Source organism: Pezoporus occidentalis, unplaced genomic scaffold (genome assembly GCF_034315485.1).
Source record: "Pezoporus occidentalis ecotype Australia unplaced genomic scaffold, CSIRO_AGI_Poc_V1 ctg5, whole genome shotgun sequence".
Classification (NCBI taxonomy): Eukaryota; Metazoa; Chordata; class Aves; order Psittaciformes; family Psittacidae; genus Pezoporus; species Pezoporus occidentalis.
Window position 1 is genome coordinate 672158 of NW_026915835.1, and position 21637 is coordinate 693794.

The following is a 21637-nucleotide window of genomic DNA, read 5'->3' on the forward strand; positions in this document are numbered from 1 at the left end:
TAGGCTAAAATGAGCACAAACGGCGTTGACTTGAACTGCCCGAAACAGGCAACGCAGTTCAGAGTCTGGGGTGAGGAAATGTCAGAAAGTTGTGCGGACTCTTGGCTGCCACAGTGACCAGATTGAAACTTCCGCATCTGCCCTCACACAGCTGCTCTGCTACAGAGCCGTTTCCAAACACTCAGGAATACCTTCCTGCACATCTCAGCTTGCATTCTGTACTGAAACCTCTTCTTTGTAAAACCCTACTATGGTTTGTAGGCGCCTCCTTCATATACTTACTCATTTAGTGTATTTAGCATCTTTCCTGCCTCCAGGAAGTGTTCCCTCCCTCTGGACTTTCGCTCATCAGTTTATCTACACTTTTGGAGATGTGACTATCTCCTTGGAAGATCCATTTTGTGTGCCTGACTAGCCCACTTTGCAGAAAAGTTTCTCTTATATCCCACAAAAGTGCTTGTTACGAAGGCAGCGCAGGTCTGCAAGCCTGTAAAATTCAGTGGGGTAATGGTGCAGACATAAAGGCAAGTGATTTGAAGTCTGGCTGAGGCTTTGAAAGGTATGGGATAATAACACAGGTCCATTTTTGGACAGTCATTTTTCTGTAGAAGATCAATCTAGTTTTTGACTCTTGAAATGCAACAGAATATCCCATTTAGGTCTGCCTAAGCTAAGAAACTGAGAAACCTTACCTCCCAAAGAGGCTGACCAAACCAGACATGATTACATGCTCCAACAAATTAAAGGAAACTGTCTGAAATGCATCAAACCACCACACAAGAAGTTACTATCAAAATAAGCTGATACCATTTAACACTGGACCCAAATGGTGCAATAACAATTACTTCACCAACAATGAAACACATCTGAGAAATGATGGTGAGAGCACCTGTTTTCCAACATAACCCACCAGGAAGTCATGAAGCAATAACCCAGACTTGAATGGCTACCTCTACCTCTTCTTTCCAACTGCTTACTTTTATACTCAAAACTATCGCTAGCATTGTGGTCCGTAATGAATTGCAGGAATTGTTTCTCTAAGTGTGCCTCAACTTTTCTGAAAACAAAATGAAGCTAAACTAGCCACCATGCCCTGTAAAATAACCATGAAAATAATCTCATATTATACTGAGCTGGGCTCCTCAAATGAGTTTTGGATTGGCCTCCAATAACAACTTTTTCAGGAGAGGAATAACAGTGAAATAATTTTTTGCAGTGGTACAACTGGTTTTTTTTTAGGGTCTACATAGTTTTTAAAATTCAGTCACCAATTAGTTATGAAACAGTTGATAAAGGAGAAGTTAGGATAACATCAGCAATGCTAGGAGATGATTTTTGATGCTTTCGTAGAAAGAACTTCTCATCTTGGAGCTCAAATCTCTTCCTAATGTAGAAAAATTGTGTAAACTCTTCAATGTTCTTTTCTACATTCTTGCAGAAGAAAACACGAGACTTCCACTGAAGAGTTATGAGGCTCTGCAGACACCATCTTGAAATACTTTTTTATGCAAGAAAGCAACTTTCTTGCATAAAATGTGCTTCCCCCAGGGTCACTGCTCCGTAAACTATCTTCTTACTGTCACCATCTTTCTTACTAGCATCACTATGGCAAAACAGGGAAGTATTACACCTGATCTGCATGTGGATATCAGGCTCTTGAGGATTCACCTCAAGAAAAAGACTTTAACCTTCTCACCAAACTAGCATGGGATCCTGGGATACAGTAGGATATAGGATACACTAGGATACATAGATAACATCTGTACTGAAAACTTGCATTCCCTCATTGATTTCTACCACAAATTCAGCAACCAGAAATGTCCATCAGACTATCTCTGGAAAACTTACATCATCATCAACTTTCTAGACACCAAGGTCAACATAAAAAATAGCAACCTTCAAACTACCATATGCAGAAAATCCACAGACCAACACACCTCCTTCCACAAACCATCAGCTACCCAAAACACACTAGAAAAACTGATATGGAACCAGCCCACAGACATCACCTCATTTGCTCTGAGGAGAGCATGCATGACACACCCTCACAAAGCTACAGATGATGACACTCCTCTAGGATCACATATTTGAAGAAGCCACCTGAACATTGTACAAACTTACTACAACACAGAGAGAAAATCCCCTACTGGGTATCACATATCACAGTATGCAGGAAATGTATACTGGAAAATATTAACAAGTTACGACTTATGTTGGAAGAAAATCATACCTTGAAATTATTTTTCCCAGAAACACCCCTTCTTCCCTTCAAAAAACATCATTAGCTCTGTCACTGAAAACAAGTTTCTGTCAGACTAGCATAGCTCAAGAAATGAGATCAAAATCTTGCCACAACCCTCATGATAAACACCTGCAACACCAGAAGCACCAGAATCCACAGATCCTTCACACATGCATCCTGGAATGTTGTAGGCATCACACAATGCATTCCCTGCTCTTAGGGAACTCTGGGGGTGAAACCAACGAACCACCATATGCTACTTAGTTAGGAAAGAACAGTGACATCCAGTTACCATTGGGAAAACTATATTCCCAAAACAGCTACTCCATCTCTGACCTTGCAGTCCTGACACTGCAAGACCATAGATGGGCCAGGGAACTAAAATGTGTAACTCTATCAGATACTAGACACCATAACAACAGGATTTGAGACAGGCCTCAGCGTTTCCCCATATCTCAAATTGTGCTGCTCTTTGGTGGGAATTACTGTTTCCTCTGATCATTTAGCTTCCATCACCTCTTACACTCTCAGCAGGGTCAGGATCACCCTCTGCTCCCAAAATAGCAAACACTTGTCTCTCAAATGTCTGACTGATTAAACAGTTAAGTGCCATTCAGACTAAATGACTGCTACTGCTGAACTCAGGACATTAACTATGATTGCTTTCATATTCTCCCTATGTTTTGGACCCAAAGAATAGTTTATCTACCTGAAAATACATCTGCTTTATCTAATACCTGCATTACCCAACTGTTGACCTAATGAAAGATATTCTCTTCCTAAAACATATGGCTTCCTTTGGATTATGTGAGGACTAATGACCTATCTAACAGTTCCTACGAACAAAGCGTTGGCTCTATAATGCATTTTTGGCCCCTGAGCACAATACAGCTCTTTGCTATTGTCTGCAAAATCCTTTTGTTGCAGGAGATGACCATGAATGTGCTACCTGTTGTGATAAGACTGTGTAACTGCTAGGATTTTTTCATCATTTTGCTTTGAAGCAAAACAGGAAACATAGTGTTTGCATAAAAGGCTGTGTTAAAAGTAGGTTCTCATTGCAAAGTTGAAAGTCTTGAAAATCTGAAAATGTCAAAGAGCAGCAAGCCTGCAGGTCAAAGTAAAACATGAGAAAAAAAGTCCTTTTGTTTTACTTTAGTTTGTTCTCCTTCACAATAGGGGGAATCACTAAAAGTTCTTCACCCAACCTTCACTTCAAATGAGGCAGCATTTGCTAACTCAAAGGAGATTATGCAGCTGAAATATTCCATTTCAGTAAAGCAGTAAGAGCATTCAACCAACTGCGTCACTTTGGTTTTTTTTTTTAACAAGCTTTGGTGTTATATTCTTACACTAGCAAGATTTTATTCTGTGGAGAGATGTTTGTAACTAGCTTCTTTGCTATTACTATTGGCTGGAATATTGTTGGCAAAATTATTTCATGAACAAAAGTTTGGATTGGACCTGGCACAGATGTTTAGTTGAGATGTATCAGTTTTGAGCATGTTTTGGACAGTAAGTTTTCAAAGGACAGAACAGACTGTTCAGGGGATGTAAAGAGAATCCTGTAGTGAAACTCCATGCACGTTAGGAGGAAATGAAATTCTTCAACCTCCAAAACTGTCATGAAATTAACTTAACCATACCTTTTCCCTTCTCTACATGCTATATATATTAATCACTGGATTAATACAAATAAATGTGTAAATGTAAAACAAAGGGTGGCAAAATATGGCAAATAACACAGAATGTCTCGCTGAAAACTTATGCTTTTATTTCAGACAATATTCTAGAAAAGTCTGGGAAACAGCAACTGATATACCAAGAAATAATTGCTATATTTGAAAACAGTGGAATAATGCATTAAAATGTCAGTTAAATTCCCCAGTGAATTGCCATTCTAGTTCTTTCCAGTCTAGTGGGTTTACAAAGGTCAAAGCAATAAACCTGATTTTGAAATCTCAACAGAAATAATTAGTATATGAAAGTCTTTTATGATTATGTAAAAACTCTTACATTAAAGTAGTAGAAATAGCATTTTTACCTGTTCAGAAAAAAAAAAAAAAGAAAAAGAAAATACTAGAAATTGTAGGAATGCTCTTACACTGTATTAGAACTGAAGTCAGCAACTGGGTGTTGGGGAAAACACCAGGCAATAAGAGTTAATGGCTCTCAACACTTGGTAAAACAAAAAAAAGCCACGCTGCTTGTCAGTAGTTAAAGTCCTCAGAGCCTGTTAAAAAGCTCAGAGAAATGGGTGAAAACATTATTCAGACATTAATAGGTTCTGGAACAGTTTTCTCCAGTCAGGAGGCTTGAGGTAACCTTATATAAATTTACACAGTTTATTTCCGCACTGTACAAGCTTCACACACTGGCATTACATCACCTCAAGGCCTCTTTTGCAGGAGAGGGACTTTCTGGGTATTTTTTTTTGGCAGGTATTCTGAAATGTTTATGTATAGAAAACACTCCTTTAGCATCACTTGACTGTTATAGCACATCTTTTTATAGTGCCAAAGTTTCAGGTATCCTCAGCTAGACAAGGCCCATGAATGAGTGACATGCAGAGCTGGGAGACTCCTGCCATGCCTATGAGAAGGGAATCTATCCTAACAATGACAGTCCATCCCAGGAGCATAGGCAATCAAGAGTTTGATACTGGTTAAAGTTAGTCTGGTAAACTATAAGTTCAAAGTGTCTTGATTTTATTTTTCCAAATAAAACAAGCCAAAACAAAACAGCATATGATACAATAAATTGACTAAATGAAAGCATTGCAGAAATAGTATTTATCATTAAATGGCATGGTCAGAAGTAATTAAACATTTTATGTCTAGTTTCACTGAGCAGCCTTTCCTTCTATATGACTTTATGATGAAATCCATATAGCTCTAAGTTTTTATTAAGACCATCTGCCTGACTGAAGATTCCAGTTTACAATGCAGTTAGGAGCTGTATAGCTTTACGTCCTTGTGGCCATCTTCCAAGTCACTACTACACATCTACTGCTTTCAGCATTGCCTAGAAATGGTGGAATTGCTCTGATGCCGAGGAAGAACATGTTGATGCTATTACTTAGCACATTTTGCTAAGATACATAGAATTGAAAACAAATAATTTCTTGACAGCATTTATGCCAAAGGACAGTTTTCTCACACAGGAGCATAAGAACAGTGCTGAGTCAGATGAAGATCCATCAAACCCACATTCATTTGCCTGTGTGGGTGGCAGCTGGTGCAGAATAAGAGTTGCCATGTCCAGCTGTGGAAAGCAGCGTGGCTAGCCCAAGCCCTGCTCTTTGGAAACCAGACTGCAGTTCCCTTAGTCCTGTCCTTCACAAGGATGGCTTTGTTAATGGAGTCTGGTGCTCCAGCCACCACACTGGAATTTCTGGGTCTGAGACTCCTCTGAGCTGTCTGGAAAAGTTGTTCAGGCCAAAACAAAAATCCTAAAACCAGGATCATGCCTTAGCACCTGCAGTTCACCATCCAGTGACAGGGAGCAGAATAGTTGCATGCTGATTCAATATCCAGGCTCTCTTGCTGCCCAAGAAACCAATAGCCACAAAATCAATAGTGAGTAAACCCAGCTAAGACAAGAGAATAACGTTCTGTTCTGATTTCAGAAGCAGTAGTGTCCAGTTGTCTATGCCTAGGAAAAAAATTAGAGGGCAAGCATGTAGTCAGACTTCCCAGTACGCTCAAGCAGCTTGTGGCTCATAGCTGTCCTAAGCCAGTGGTGGTATTTTTTTGTGTTTAAGACTGTGCCTGAATATGCCTGAGGACTCTGATGGTGTGTGTGCATGTGATGGGGCCTCGGTGGGAGCTGAGTCTTGAATGGGGCATGCAGAAATAGATGTGAGACAAAAAAAAAAGACATAACACAGCAGCAATTACAACAGAGAATATGAGTCAGAAGCTCTCAGACATACCCAGCAGTGCTTGCGGCTCACAAGAGGGGACACAGAGTACCAGATGATGTAGCAAAGATCCCTTCAAGACAGTACTGAACAGGGAAGACCTGCAAACATTAAGTACTGGATGAAGACCTGTGAGAGCAAAGCAATTCTGAAACAATGGAGATCAATGCAATAGAGAAGCTTCTTCTTAAAAAATAACGTCCCTAAGTATGACTATCATTGTTACTACTGAGTAAAAAGTGATATCTGAAAAGGAGTTGATTGAGATAAATTAACTGCTGCTTGATGTAGACAAATCTTTATCTTATGAAAGGGATATGGCATTCCCAGGGCATATGGGAGGAGGAAAGAAGATCTCCTTTTGAAAGAGAAAAGGCAGTTCCTCTATTCTTGCCATTTAAATTTTGACAGCACTTTCATCTAATCCCAGCAGATTTCAAAAAAGACTTTTTTTTTTAAAAAAAAAAACTACTACAGAGCACTGGACTGGACTTGACACAGAACAGCCCTTGGGAAGGAGGTGCTGGGCTCTCCCACAGGCACACTGTTTCAGCTACTAAGTCATAGATCAGAGCACTCCACAGGATGTGGGAGACTTGCCTTCACATTCCTCTTTCTCCAGTGGGAATCAAGCCCACACGTATTCCAGGATCCCCAAGAAGAAATCCTAACCACATATCTGTGTTCTGACTGAAGGATGGGCTCTCCCAATTTGCATGGCAGTTGTAGGGATTTAGAGGAGGGAGGAAACAGGAAGAAGGGGAATATATGTATGTGTGTATGAGTGGTGTGTTCCCATAAAAAGCAAAATCTGCCTTAGAGATAATATCTATCTGGAACATCTGCCTTCATCTCTCACTCCACACATTTTCAGTGGTTAAAGCATGGGTCAAGAGCATCTGGATTCAATTCTGCCTCCATGAAAGAAGGCACAGCAGCATGTTCCACTTCCCCGGAAAGTAGAACAATCATCTGCTTTTCTGACGTGGGAGCAAAGGCATTTACATAAGCCCACCTGTCAGAGCTGTTCCACATTGCTCAGAATAATTAGAAGGAAAGCAAATTGGGGTTTTCCAGTTTAGTAGGATGCTCAGTGCAAAAAAAGGAGGAAGCATGATTTGGAGAAGAGTCTAATGTAAATTATGATGTGATGCTGAATGTTTTTCCTAAAGCAGGGATGCAGGGCTGAGGTGACTCTCTTTGCAGATGTCTGCCCTAATTATCAAGCTCACTTTTTCTGCTCTTTCCCTGTAACACAAGGGAAATCGCTGCTCAACACCAGTCCCTGAGAGTTTCATTCCAAGTATTATGGAGAATATAAACTACAGACTTACTTCTGGACAGTGTCCGCCAGTGCTTTGGCAAGGATCACATGAAGTTTGGTGTCACAGTGCTCAACATGGCAGCCTCAGTGCACTGCAGACTATCAAAGCCTACACCAAAATAACTTGCCAAAACACACATTCACTGCTTTTTCTTCCTATATCACTTCATTTGATCGTGCAGCCAGTGACACTTAATAGTTCAAATAAAGACTCTGGTAAAAGCTGCCCAGGAGCGTTACAAAGCAGAGGCAGGGTTTACAGAACGAGGCCACCTAATCCTGTAGAATAGTCAATAGCAAAGAAATGCACTTTGCTACCTTTTATTTGGTTTACCTTTATTTTATTTGTAATGATCAGTTATCAGTAGGTCAGAATTGGTAAAACTTTGGTAACCTCTTTGACAAGTGCACCAAGAGTGCACAAAATCAACAATAGTTTCAGGTCCAATGGACATAGAAACCAGCTCCCTCAGCATCATTTAGCTTGGGGCCTGAAGAAATAGGATAGTTTCTTCAATAACTGCTTGCAGATGATTACACCCTACTCTGCTTCATCATACAAAATCACAATAAAAGAATGAACTGAAAAAGGGGACACTCTTCTGAAGATCTGGATCTTAATTATATTTCATAAAATGCTCTGACACCTCATATAAAGGCAAAGTGTGAAAATAATACTTCGCTGGTTTAGAACTTCTTACTCATTATAGTTTGAAATGTTAGCATTTTTATTTACTCAAAGGAAATTACCACTAAGCTGATGAAACAGGGTGAGACTCCAAATACAATGCTCTTTTTCCAGTTCTATTTCCACAGGGGCAGGGTTAAGGCCCCACTGACATTTTATAATCTGTCCCAATCTGATACCCACATTCAAGAAATACGATTTCAAACTGGAAGCAGAACAGAGAAATATGACCAGAATATCAGAGGAGTGGAGAGCTTTCAAAGTCAAGGCTGAAGGGGTATAATTGCTAGCCATAAATACATTAGGGATGTGAGAGAGGAAAAAAGAGTTCATTTAAATTAAAGGTTTACAGACAAACTAATATAAACCAGCAAGGAATATATTTAATCAGGAAATCAGAAGAAGGCTTGCATTGAAACAGAGTCACTTAGGTTGGAAAGGACCCTTAAGATCAAGTCCAGCCATGAACTGCCAAGTCCACCACTAAACCATGTCCCGAAGCACACCTACATGCCTTTTAAGTACCTCCAGGGATGGTGATTCCACCACATCCCTGGGAAGCCTGTTCCCATGCTTTAGAGCCCTTTCAGCAAATAACTTTTTCCTAATATCCAGTCTAAACCTCCCCTTATGCAACTTGAGGCCATTTCTTCTTGTCCTGTCTCTTGTTACTTGGGAAAAGAGACCAACACCCAGTTCTCTACAAACTTATTTTCAGGTAGTTAATAGAAAGTGATAAAGTCTTCTTCCAGGCTCCTTACAACTCCAGTTCACTTAGCAGCTCCTCATAAGGCTTGTTCTTTAGACTCTTCACCAGCTTCCTTTACCCTTTTAAGGAGTCATGTTCTGGAATAAACTACCAGTGAGAGCAGAACCTCTCTAGAAACCTCACTACATAGACTTTATCTGTGAAAGGGATTACTTAAGTATCTTGTAAATCTTGCAATAGCAAGGGTCTATCTCAGGTCTTTTCCAGCTATTCTTTTGTTTTGATTTCTGCTTCTGGATGTCATATGCTTTCTAATACTAAGGGGAAGATGTTGCTTTGCTTGTGCAAGGGGCATGTACCTTGAAGCACAGTGGAATTATGCAGTTTCTTGCTAAGGGGAGCAGAGTATGCAGTTCTATACCATAAGTCTGTGTTTCATAGAATCATAGAAGGGTTTGGGTTAGAAGGGACCTTAAAGCTCATCTAGTTCCAACCCCAGACCATCTTCCACTAGAAGCTTCCACTAGACCCTAGACCTGTCCACTTCCAGGGCAGACACAGGTTTTTTGGGCAACCTGTGCCAGCGCCTCACCAGCCTCACAGTGAAGGATTTCTTCCTAATATCTAATCTAAATCTGTCCTCTTTCAGTTTAAAGCCATTTCATGCAATTTTTAAAAATATAATAGGAAAGCGTTTGTATTGGGCAAGGGCTAAACATCCAAGCATTGTCATCAACATGAATGGAGAGGTTTAGAGGCTGAAACTGTCATGCAAGATTGCAACTTTAGTGCATATGCAGCTTTCTTCCCTCAGAGACCAATTCCTATTCTGCTTGTAATTGGCACAGAACTGAATCCCACAAAGAAAAGGAGAAGTTTCAAACTTGCAGTAAACCAGACACCACTGGTGGAAAGACCTGCAGGTTAATCATTTTGCAAATTGAGAAGTGAATCTGGAAGGGAGTATTCTGCTCCATGCTGATTCTCTGGCATTGTAGCCAACATGCAGTGCAAGCTCTTGAATGGTATATGCTGGTGATGGTTTTATCTCCCTTTTTGACAAAGCAATGGCTTTCCCCGGAAAAAAGTCAACAGCTCAGCCTGCTTAGCACTTTCACTTTTTTTTGGTCTTCAGACATCTTTTAATGAAACAAAAAAAGCCACCACTTGGCTCAAGGTTCGTTTCTAGTTACAAGACTCGCCATTAATTAAATGGCAGTTTTTCAGTCCCATCACCACACTTATGAACAGCAGAGTTCAAGAAGTTCATGAACTGGTTCCCCACAGTTATCTTGAACATGAACTCACTGTTTAGTCAATGGCTTAGAAAAACAAGGCTGGACAGCTGGTCTCTGTGCTACTTACCACAGTCTCAGGGCAGGGACAGAGGAAATTTAGAGAATATTTCCAAATACAGTCTGCCAGATTATTCAAATCTACAATACAGCCGCATAGATGTTTGGTATTATTTGCTCTAGAATTTAACATACACTGTAATATGCTCCTGTTTTATGAAGTGTGAAGGCTGACATCTGAAATTAGTGCTATTTCATAGCCTAGTATCCAGTTGCTACATCTGGCTGTGTCATGTAGTCTGGGGAAGTGCCCTACCACAAGGACTCAAGCCACAAAGGATGGTGAGACAGATGAAGCTAGATAATCTTTTTTATGTCCATGAGGGTCAGTCTTTCAACACCAAGAAGAACTAAAACAAATAAACAGAAATGGGACACACTGTAATTAATGGCTCCAGAACATGATAAATCTGAACAGCTTCTTACTTTCAAACTGTGGCTCACTTCAGTCTAATATGAAAGTTCAGAGGGAAAATAAGATAACCTAGTCATTTCTTTTCTCTTAACAGTTGAATTGGATCTTTCTGACAGAACCGATTTCAAACTAAATATGCACACAGACACAACACTCCTTACACCTAAGGTTTCGTTCTGTATGTATGCATGCCTGCGCCAGTATGTCATTTGAGAGGCTTCTTCCTCTCCCAGTTTCCTCATCCTAAGAAAACATCATGTCCTTACGCTATAACTGTGTAAGAGCATTTCAAAAATGTTGCCACGTGGACTTAGATATCCAGTACAGTTTGATCCTGCTCGGTTTTTTGTATTCTCTGGCAATCCAAACCTATTTGCATTTTAAAGTCTCTAAATATCAGCCTTAACGAAGAGATGGAACAAATGGCTGCAGAGTATTTCCAGCATAGATTACCAGATTCACACACGTCACTGCAGCTCTGTAACATGACAAGATTTGCCTTATGAGAAACTAAAGATTAATTGAATGGCTTGATAAACATGGCAGATTACTATTACCCTCAGCCCCCAACACGTGTATGTGCGCACACACATGCACACATAGGAAACCTGTAGTCTGGACTCAGCAATTACTTTTATCTTTGCAATTGTGTGATTCTGAATCTTGCTTATTGCATACTGGTCACTTTTAAGTTTGTTGAGCACGACTGGCCTGATTCAAAACACACTGAAGTCAATGAAGTATTTCCATTTAGAGTCAAGAGACTGCCTCCTTCTCTTTTCCACCCCACCTCTGGCACCCCAAGGCTTCATCTCGCCTCCTCCTCTGGCTTTGGCACTGGAGAAAGAAAGGAGGCAAAGCAAGGAAAGGGGGGGAGGGACAAAATGAAATTCCCTGGGAAGGCTGTCAATTGTGCAAGCTTCATGTTCTGATGTCCGTTCAGATCAAGCCTATGATTCTGCAAACTGCCAAATACAAATTGCATGATTTGAGGAAAAGCTTCTGGCTAAACATCACTCCTTGAGGCTGGCTCTTTGGTAACAAGTTCTTAACAATGAAGCAGTTTATCTCATTTTATTATGAAAGTTCAGGAGTACCTCTCTATGAGATGTGTTAATCCACCCCCACCGTTGGTTTGGGGGTTTTTATTTATTTATTTTGAAGTGCTCCACTCATGTGGATTGTCAGTGTGCCAGCCCTTGTTGCAAATAGCACGCTGTCCTTCTGTGCCCTGGGCCTCCTGGTTGGTCTGGGAAATGCAGTGTGCTAGGAGTTTCTGGCCTCCTTTGGGGTTAGGTATGATGGTCTCCGTTGTGCGTAAGCAAGTGGTTTCAATCCTTAATTGCAATGGGGAAGTGGTCAGACAACATACAGTCCTGGCAGCATAATGGCAAAACGTCTTGGAGGAAAACCAGAAAATAACAAATATGTTACATATGAAGTGAACATGAATTTGTAATGTAACTTGGAAAATGTGTAACATATAGGAAAGTAAAATACCGATTTTTATTATTATTATGCTTATTTGAAACAGGAGCATTATCTCATACTATTCCCTTATTCCTCTTTAGTGAAATTAAAGAAGTGGTCTACACATTTTCTTCTTACATCACTAGTACACAAATCCAAGCATTTACTATGAAGAAATGGATGGGATGTGGGTTTGGACTATAATTATGAATTGAAAGTGAGCTGCCAGTCATCAGTAATGAAGCACCAAGTTACAGGATTTTGTCTTATTTTATGTAGGAAAATTGCATTAGACAGCTCACCTCTTCTGAAGAGACAGGAAATCTTTCACAATATCATTTTGGTAACTCACTACATCCTTTTGAGATATATTTTATTTTACTCTGTTTACAGAGGATTAAACAGAGACGAGGAAAATTTAGCAGCTCTAAGTCTCTCTATAATTCAACATGACAGATGGGAATTACTTCCAGGAATTGTGTTTCCAGTGCTGTCTTACAACCACTTCAGTGATTCTCTTGAAAACGTGTTGGCTGGGATAAAATCCAACTAACGCTCCCAGTCTTGTTCATGAAGCTGATTATCTGAATAAACACTGGTCATCATGCAAAACCCTGAAGGAAAAAGAAAAAAAACAACCAAACAAAAAAAAACAAAAGCCCAAAGAACAAACAAGCAGCAACCTCTCACCTAAGATTTTCAAAGTGGTCTACTTGGCCTCACAGCTCTCACCACTGCTTTCAGACAAAGATGCACATCATTTACATTTGCACACTTCTGTGCTTGAACTGTTTTCTACAGGTATGGATGCATTCTCCCTCCTGCTGACCTCCCTTTGTGTTCATGATCACTTTACAGTATAGATATTAAGGTGCCAGGACCTTGTGTATATAAGGTAATTCAGGTAGTAGCAACATCACAGATGTTGGTTCCCATTTCACAGCTGTTGCTCCTCTCTCCCCCATGAATCTCCCAAGTGTGTTTCTAAACATATCAGTATCAGTGTACTCATCTAACAGACAGGGAAATTGAGGTACAGTCACTTGAAGGCAGTCTGGAAACCAGTTCGACTCTGTCAGGAAGATAGGAAATGAAAAGGCTTTTCCACTGCCAAATCCCGTAGACATCCCATTTGGCAGTGCTGTATGCTCTCAGCCCATGTAATTTTTTGAGAGCCAAGCCAATGCTACCTCTGCACAATGCATCAAGAATATGTATATGAATACTGATAGAGCATCAAGGCACCTTCTGAAGTGATACACAGAAGCTTTGTCCTCATCCCCTTTCCAGAGTGTAACTCATATAAACGCATGCAAAAAACTGTACAACTATAAGCAGCACTGTTGGTTTTAGATCACAGGCTCCTAGCTATGTAATAAATCCTCTGGCTTGTTCAGTAAAGATCCAAGCCTATCCCTGGTTTTATGTAAGAAATACACAGATAACAGTAACTCCTACTCAGTACCAGTCCAAAAAAAAAAAGCATCACTTGGAAGGTAATAATTTAAAACTCTTTTTGACAGTAGAAATTACTCTTTATTGTCTTAGAATATACGCACAGAAAAAGGCACAAGAGTGGTAGTTTAATTCAGTAAGAAATTTGTTACTTGCATCACCTGAGAAGTAATGGTGATAATTCTTACAGAGCAGGTTGAGGTCTCATCCTAGATCATTTCCATCTTCAGAAATAAGGGAGTTGACATCTGATGCCGGTGGGACTGTGGAGTCATCTTGCTCTGCCAGAATAGGTGCATATATGCCTCCATCTTCTCCAGAAAGTGTTTTACTCTAAATCCATCTTGATTCTAGGGGACATGTGTGGATTTTCATAGCTTGAGAAATATTTATAACATCTTGCGTCAATACCTGTTGCCTGTTTAAGTGTGACAACACGAACAGCACATCCTGATATATCCAGCATTGCTCCAGCTCCTCCAGGAGAAGCCAAAACCTGACAAGGAGCTCTCCTTAGTCAGTCTGGTGCTGCGTGAAAAATTATTCCACACTTCAAACAAGGCAACACCCCTAAGATATTATAAAACCTGGCATATGTGGGAACTGCTACTCCAGGGCTGGTTTGGATCTTTCTCCCAGTTTTTATATGCATCTAAAGTTTATAATTCACCTGAAGCGCACTTGCTCGTTTGCAGCTCAGTCACCATGATGTGGGGAGAGAGGAGATATCCATTTAAAAGTCATTAGACTCTTTACCTGCCAGTCCTAATGCCTTTGCTGATATTAAAGCTCTTGGACTTGGAGGTTCTGCTAAGCCTGACCAGAGAATGACCTTTAAGTGGATAACCGGCTGCTGCTTTGTCTACATTTTATAAGGAAAAAGAGAGTAGGAGAGGAGATGTTATATTACATCAGGGTTATATTTCTGAATTAAAAATACATAATTTTTATGAAAATGAAGATTTTTCTATTAAAAAGCCCCCCTATATACTGGGGAGCAAATAGCAGTCTACTGAGGACACAGTTTCAGTTGTTTATAATCAGAGACCTTTTTTACTCTTCTCACTTAGGATTGACCAGGTACTGCACATAAAAATATCTTGGGAAAATGTCACTGCCATTTTTCAATATATTAGAATGGTTTCAGGTGGGTGGAGAAAACTGCTAAGACATTTTCCACCCAAGATGATATTCAGAGCTCTGAAGCATAAGTGAAAACAGCAAATTGGTTTGTGCAATTTCCATTTGCTCTTTTCACTTGATTGCAATACACCATTTTCAGTATTAGACCTCAATACCTGGGGAGTAGGTACACAAAACAAGTGTAGCTTTCCATTCTGGTAAGAGTTTCCCAAAGGTCAAGTGTTGTTCACTCTAAAACTGTGTTAAAATCTAAGTTTCATGTACGGTTTTTAGAGGTTGCATTAAATGGTCTGTATGGGTGTCAGTGTTGAATTTTTGGGGGGAAGAGGTGCATTAAGCCTAAAAATGAACCTGAAAGTAGTTCTGCAAGGTACAGTCAACATATAAAAATAACAAACAAGAAAGACTGGGCAATTTATATTCTCTTAGACATTTTTGATCACCAAGGATTGGTATTCCCCAGCCAAGTTCAAAAGCTAAAAAGGAAACTACCTTTGTTGCGGGTTTGTTGAAGGATTTGCCTTCCAGTATCATAATATTCTATTGTATAGATAGTTTATAATGTCAAATGAATGTGTGCCTTCCATCCTTTTGTTAAGACTTGAAGATAATACTAATATACGTAAAGGTCCAATTCTGTTCCAACTGAAAAAAAAAAAAAAAATGAATCCAGCCAGGAATACGTAGGGTTAGATGCTAAATACTTGCTTTGCAAAAATCTTTATTTTTCCAGGTCAAAAATAGTGTCCTTTATCAGAAAAATTAACCAAATCGTTTTTGCTATTATAGAATATTCATCTGCCAGTATGAGGAAATGCTACTTTCTCAAATGCCAAGTGGTAACCAAATCAAAATGCTGAAAAAAACCCTGAAGGAACCACTTAAAACAAGGACATTAGCATCATATTTTAGTTCTTTGTAAGTCAATTTCCTGTTCTGTAATCAATTGCTTAAACTTTTACTGGATTAACCTTATTTTCACCATTAACCTTGTCCAGTAAAAGTGAAAGAAATGTGGCAGATGTAGGTTAATCTGTTCCCACAGTAACAGGTAATCTGCTTACAGAGTAAATTTACATAGTATTGATGATCTTACAACCCAGCATGTCTCAGAATACAGCTGCAGGAGTCAGTTTAAAGATAGCTGACCGTAGGGAAGAATTGTGTGGAGGAAAGCTCCCATTTTCCAAGCACAAAGCCAGAGGGCAAAGACAAGGTGTTGGGAAGACAGCTGATTACCTAAAATGCCCATATCTAGCTTTTCTTCTAGATCTCACCTTGAGTTTGCTTGAATATGAAGTCATAGTTTGGGTTTCTTTAAGTAGCAGATAGCCTAAATCATATCTCGTTCTGTTGAACTCATTATCTGTGGTAGTTGCAACACCAAAGTAAAGCAGCTATGTCAAGAAATATGATCTGGCATCACCAGCACCAGCTTTGGAATCCAGTTTTTGATATGTTGCAATGAATATCAAACAGTTCAAGAGAACAGAAGTGAGAAAGGTCAATAGAGAAAAAAATAAACAAGCTTTTTGAGATTTTGGGCAAAGTAGCATCTTTCTGACATAATCCTGAATTTAGAAGTGTATTTGGTTTTTTTTTCTCACCTAAGTAGATGCTGAAGGTGGTTCTAATTATGTCTAGTCTTGCTTAACACTTCTTGTTGTAATATTCTGATTTAGCTTCTTATCAGTCAGGTCTTTCTACTTTTCTCCAGGTTGAAACTGTTGGTGTTGGAAGCCCCAGCTTAAGAGTAGATTAAAAAAAATCTAGTCAAAACCATTTATTTTGGACATGTTTGGTGAGATGTTAGCCACTTGCAGACAAGACGACTTTCTGCACTACAGATGTTTCAGTATCTGGCTTTAAAGGGATTTTCCCTGCAATTATGTTAAATTATCCACAAACTTAGTTTCTCTCTTAGTTCAAATGGCAGAAGCCCATGTACTGGATCAAAATGTTCTAGTCCCTCAAATTCATGTTGCACAATGCTGTTGAACACTGGAGCTTCTATGCTTTCAGTTTCCTTTTTTAAAAATCTAGGAAGGAGACACACAAATCTGTTAAGAGCATAAAGAAGACTGCTAAGGAAGTTAGGAAACATGCAATGTGTATATACATCAGAGTACCTTCTGTACATATCAGAATCATATACAGTCTTCATTGTTATTTTTTAATTGTTGATTTTTTTGGCAAGCCTTAAAAGGAGATATAAATGCTTTGTGGAAGGCATCAAAAGACAGTGTTGTGCAGAGCTAGCCAAACCCTCTCTCTAAGCATCAAGCAACTCAAGACCAGCTCCCACAGTGAAAGTATGTTGTGTGACTCCGTGGGAGTGTGCAGAAATGTACCTCCACAATTTTTTTTAGATCCAAAACAGTGGGATCCTCCTGGACTCAGCTCTGCCCCCAGCCCGTTTCATAGTGAGATGGGAGATTCCTGAGTATCACTTGGCTGTGATACTGTTCTATCTATCGCTCCAAGGTCTGTGGTGAACCTCCTGTGGTTATCGGCCTGATGAAGATTTTGCTGTGTGGCTCTGCATTGGGTCAGGAGTGTTAGGAATTCCAGCCATAGTGCTTGTGTGGCTAAAGCAGTGGAACTGCTTTTCATTATCAGTGGCTTACTTCTTGATTTAAATAGCCATGAGTCTCTCATTCCTTTTATTACTTAAAATCAAACAGAAAAATAAGTTACAGTTGAGTCAATTTTCATAAAGTATATTTTTTTTCTCAGTATATATTGTCCCAAAATGTTATAAGATCCCAGGAAAGGAGTGATTAATGGCAAAGGAGAATAAGTACTCCTGTGGCCAGAGGGATAGGGATAGAAGATGGAGGAGGGGAAGGAAGGCAAGGTTGTAGACTCAGAGAGAATGATGACATTTGTTTTCTCAGATGGAAAGCTATTGTCCTTTGAGAATACTTAACATATTTATCTTTTAAGGGAGGAAAAAGAATTCCCACTACATAGACTGAAAATTTGACAAAGGGCTGAGAAATAGGATCTTCTCAGGCTTAGTCTGTAGGTGGGTAAAGTCATAATAGCTCTGTTTTTCTTGGTTTTCTTTACATGAGAAAAACTGAGTAAGAATGCCTTACTATGCATAATTGTAAGGATATTCATTTCTTTGAGTCTTTTTACACTGCATCTCAGTCGACTGAAAGGTCAATTTAGTTATTTTTCCCTCCCTCACATTCTATACCATGGGGGAAAAAAAAAGCCCAACACCAAAACATGTAGACAGGTCTTCCAAATTTGAATGAAAATAACAGATGTTACCCATCAAATCAGCTTCCACCCAGAGCAAGGATGACATAGCCACAGACTGACTGAGATTTTCCTTCCAACAGGCAGAGCTTTATCTCAGACAAAGCCAGGCAGTACTTTGCTTAGCTGAAACAACTGTCATGATCTCACTGCAGAACATCTTCTGCTCTGGGACTGAAACCTTTGCTCTAACTGCACCTACCAAGTTATCATGTGGATGATGGACCATATTAACTATAAAAATTGCTAGGCTCAGCGTTTGTTTGGTATGGCACATGAAGAAACTTTGGTTGCATACTGTTTTGGTCAGATGTAGGTTTTGCATTTCCTTCATATTGTCTGATCAGTGTGCTGGGAACATCACCAATCTTTTGGGTGGGCTCTAGAACAGACTCTTATTTCCCAGTTTATTTAAATTCAGGGCATGAAATCATTGACACAAAACCACAAAAGCCATGAAGTTTACAGACAAACTAAAGACTCTTCTCCAGTGGCTTAGATGCAGTTTCAGCATAGTATAATACTAAGCAAGCAAATATGATTAAACAGGGACTTAATTTCTCTGCTAAGCCATGGAATAGTTAGGCAGATTGTCATTTCACAGGTGCCTAACTACAGGTCAAACACGGATGCAGTGCAATAGTGATCTCAGTTTCAGTATATGTTCAAACTGACTGAAATTAAGCTCCTGCTCAAACAACTTCACAGCATGACACAGAAAATTTGAGCTCTCTCTTCCTCTATGTTCACAGCAGATAGGATAAGCTAGAGACTGTCATGGACTTCCATACTGACCTTATCCGTCCATTATACAGTCCAATCATAAAACAATATGGGGCAGAGAAGCTGGCTATAGGCTGGGCTGTGAGACAGGTGGCACCCCGGAGCTCAGGCAGGTCATGCATGGAACCTAGGGTATTTTTGACAGCTCCTGCATCCCCTTACACCAAAACATGTTGGAAAATCTATTTGATAAGAACCCTTCGGGTAGAGGTTGTGAAGGACACATACTGTGTTTCCCAGTAGACAAATTCCAACCATCTGTAGATTGTAAGAGAGCAATAAATTGCACATGAGCCACGAGGGAGACTCAGTTTTATTAACTAAATGGAAGTAGAGCTCTCTATAAAAAAATACAACCCTATTGGAGGTGCACAGCATGCTTGAAATTGGGTTCAAGATTATCAATACCAAAGTGTTGCTAGTTCAAACAGTTGTGACAATAAAAAACCCAAGGGCAGTCATCAGAAAGGTCATTTGTCTGTGTTAAAAGGCACTGACATCATAATCCTTAATGTTTTTCTCCAGCTGATGGCTTTCTGACAGCTTTTACTTCAGCCTTCAGCAGGCTCCTTGCCTTGCTGTGCATCTTTGGATCCTGGGGGGTATCACAGTGCTGTTACTTCTGGTCCCAGGCAGGGCATCTCCCAGCAGAACTAACATTTCAGTTCCTAAACAGCTTTTACTTATTGAGCTCTGCACATAAGTGTTTGGTTTTAAGGGATAATGTTGTGGCTTTTTACATTGTCTGCAAGTATGCAGAGCTGCTGTGCAGGACCAGTGCTTCTCAAGAGGCCTGTTAACTGCTTTTTAATATTTCAGCCTCTGACCTGCATGTTAATGTTTTGTTATAATTGGAAAAGTCACTCTCCCTGACTCAGCAGTTTTACTCCATGTGTGTGTTCCAAGTTTAATTGCTGACTTTACTGACACACATAACTTTATTGCTTCTCCTCTTGCTGGATACCGTTATTGTGAAGTCTCAGGCATACAGTCTTCAGTCTGGGTGGGAACGCATAAACTAGAAAAGAACAAAGTCTTAACTTTTTTGTATCCCAGTCTGAGACTGCAAAGTTGTCAGGTGATAAAGGGAGGGGGAATGCATCTTTTCAACAGAAACAATGTTGACCCAGTCCAGCTCTCCTGTCAATACAGGTCAGCAGAGTGCTCCTTCTCAGTCTGTCTGTGGCATGGGGACCATTTGTTCCCTGTCAGTACAATACCTGGCCATCCACTAGTTTTTTAAAACTGGATTTGAGTGTCTGTTTTTTCTGTTTTCCAGCTTCATTCACAAAACCCTGAACTAGAGCTCACAGAAATATAGAATCATACAATATTTCAAGTTGAAAGGGATGTATAAGGATCACTGTGTCCAACCCCCTGCTCCTTGCAGGAATACCTGAAACTAAACCATGTGACTAAAAGCATCATCCAGATGCTTGAACTCTGACAGTCTTGGTGCCCTGGGGAGCCTGTTCCAGTGACCAACCACCCCCTCATTGAAGAGTTATTCCTTGTCCTACAATTAGACCATATTAATTCCTGCTGAAGCATGTCCAAAAGTAGCAAACTGGTTTAGAGCATTTGATTTTAAGTTTAGGTCGAGCAGTGTTGCCTTAAATAAAATGGCATTAAGAAAATGAAGAGTAGAGGAGTGGCTGTTCAAAGTCAGGATCAATGGGAAAAGTGGAGTTTTCCTGCCACCATTCAGAGAACACTAACTTGAAAAGGATGGGTTCAGTAAAAAGAAACTATTTGATATTATCAGTTAGCATATCCCTAGACAAACAACTTACTACTGCCTCAAATGTCCTTGCATTCATTAAGATATTTTTTATTTTCTTCTTTTTATGCTCCTTTGTAGGATCAGTCTTTCAGCAGAGTAGGGAAAGTTGAATTTCAGCAGTTGGGAGATAATAGTAAAGCTAAAACTGTGCTGGAAACAGTTGAAAACACAACAGGAATAAATCAGTATATTCCAACTGTCCCACTGAATGCATTCATGGACAATTGCCTCTCCATCTTGTTTTGGGGGTTACATTCTGAGACTGACTCCCCACCAGCTGTGTCCCAGCCTGTGATCTTTGTGATCACAGTGTGATGGTTCATGAAACGCATCCAGCTGAGTCAAATAGATTTGGGTGGCTTTTTTGACATGTTAGGTTTTAGCTATATCAGCTTTCTGTTTTGCCACATCTTCATGCTCAGCAGTACCAGCACTGGAAATGGATGGGAGAGGATATTCAAGGGTGGGAGAAGAGCTGGACCGCATAATCTTCAGCTTATGCGAGCTTCAGCTATTAAAAAACCACAGTGTAAGAGCTTTGGCTATGGGAGAGGGCTCAGAGCAGGGCACACACCTGCAACACCATCTCCAAGTACATTATCTGACCATGAATCTAGTCTGATAAATGTCATGCCTGAACAGCAACTATTAGAGCAAGGTGCAATTTTTAAGCAATTAATTTCATGCAACGCTTAGCTACAGCAGTAAGAACCACAAATAACTCTCTGGGTTTCATTTCCTCCATGTGGTCATGGATTTTCCAGACAAGCTCAGCACCTTTATCTGCAGCCCATTCAAGCAATCCTAAAATCCCACAACAGTAATTGACATTGTGAGTGCCCTCAAATTCAGCTTCCATTTGTACCAACATTGATTTTATGTGTTGTTTGCAAACAGTAGCTGTGTACTGCTGCTCTCTTTGTCCATGCAAAAATGAGCTGCATAATCCCACAATACGAGCAGACATGTACAGCAGACTGAGTCATCCTACTATGGTTTCTTTTGTTAAACCATTGCCAGTGTAGCTGAGTAGCCTGTGGGAGACAGCCATGTTACCTTCTGGCTGTACACTTTTGAC

The 21637-nt window shown here is 40.0% G+C and overlaps 1 protein-coding gene across 1 annotated transcript in view; it reads right to left on the bottom strand.

Annotated features, from left to right (window-relative positions):
- DGKH (diacylglycerol kinase eta) overlaps positions 1-21637 on the bottom strand; it is a 544322-nt gene that overhangs the window by 232142 nt on the left and 290543 nt on the right. The gene's annotated exons all lie outside the window — the stretch shown is intronic.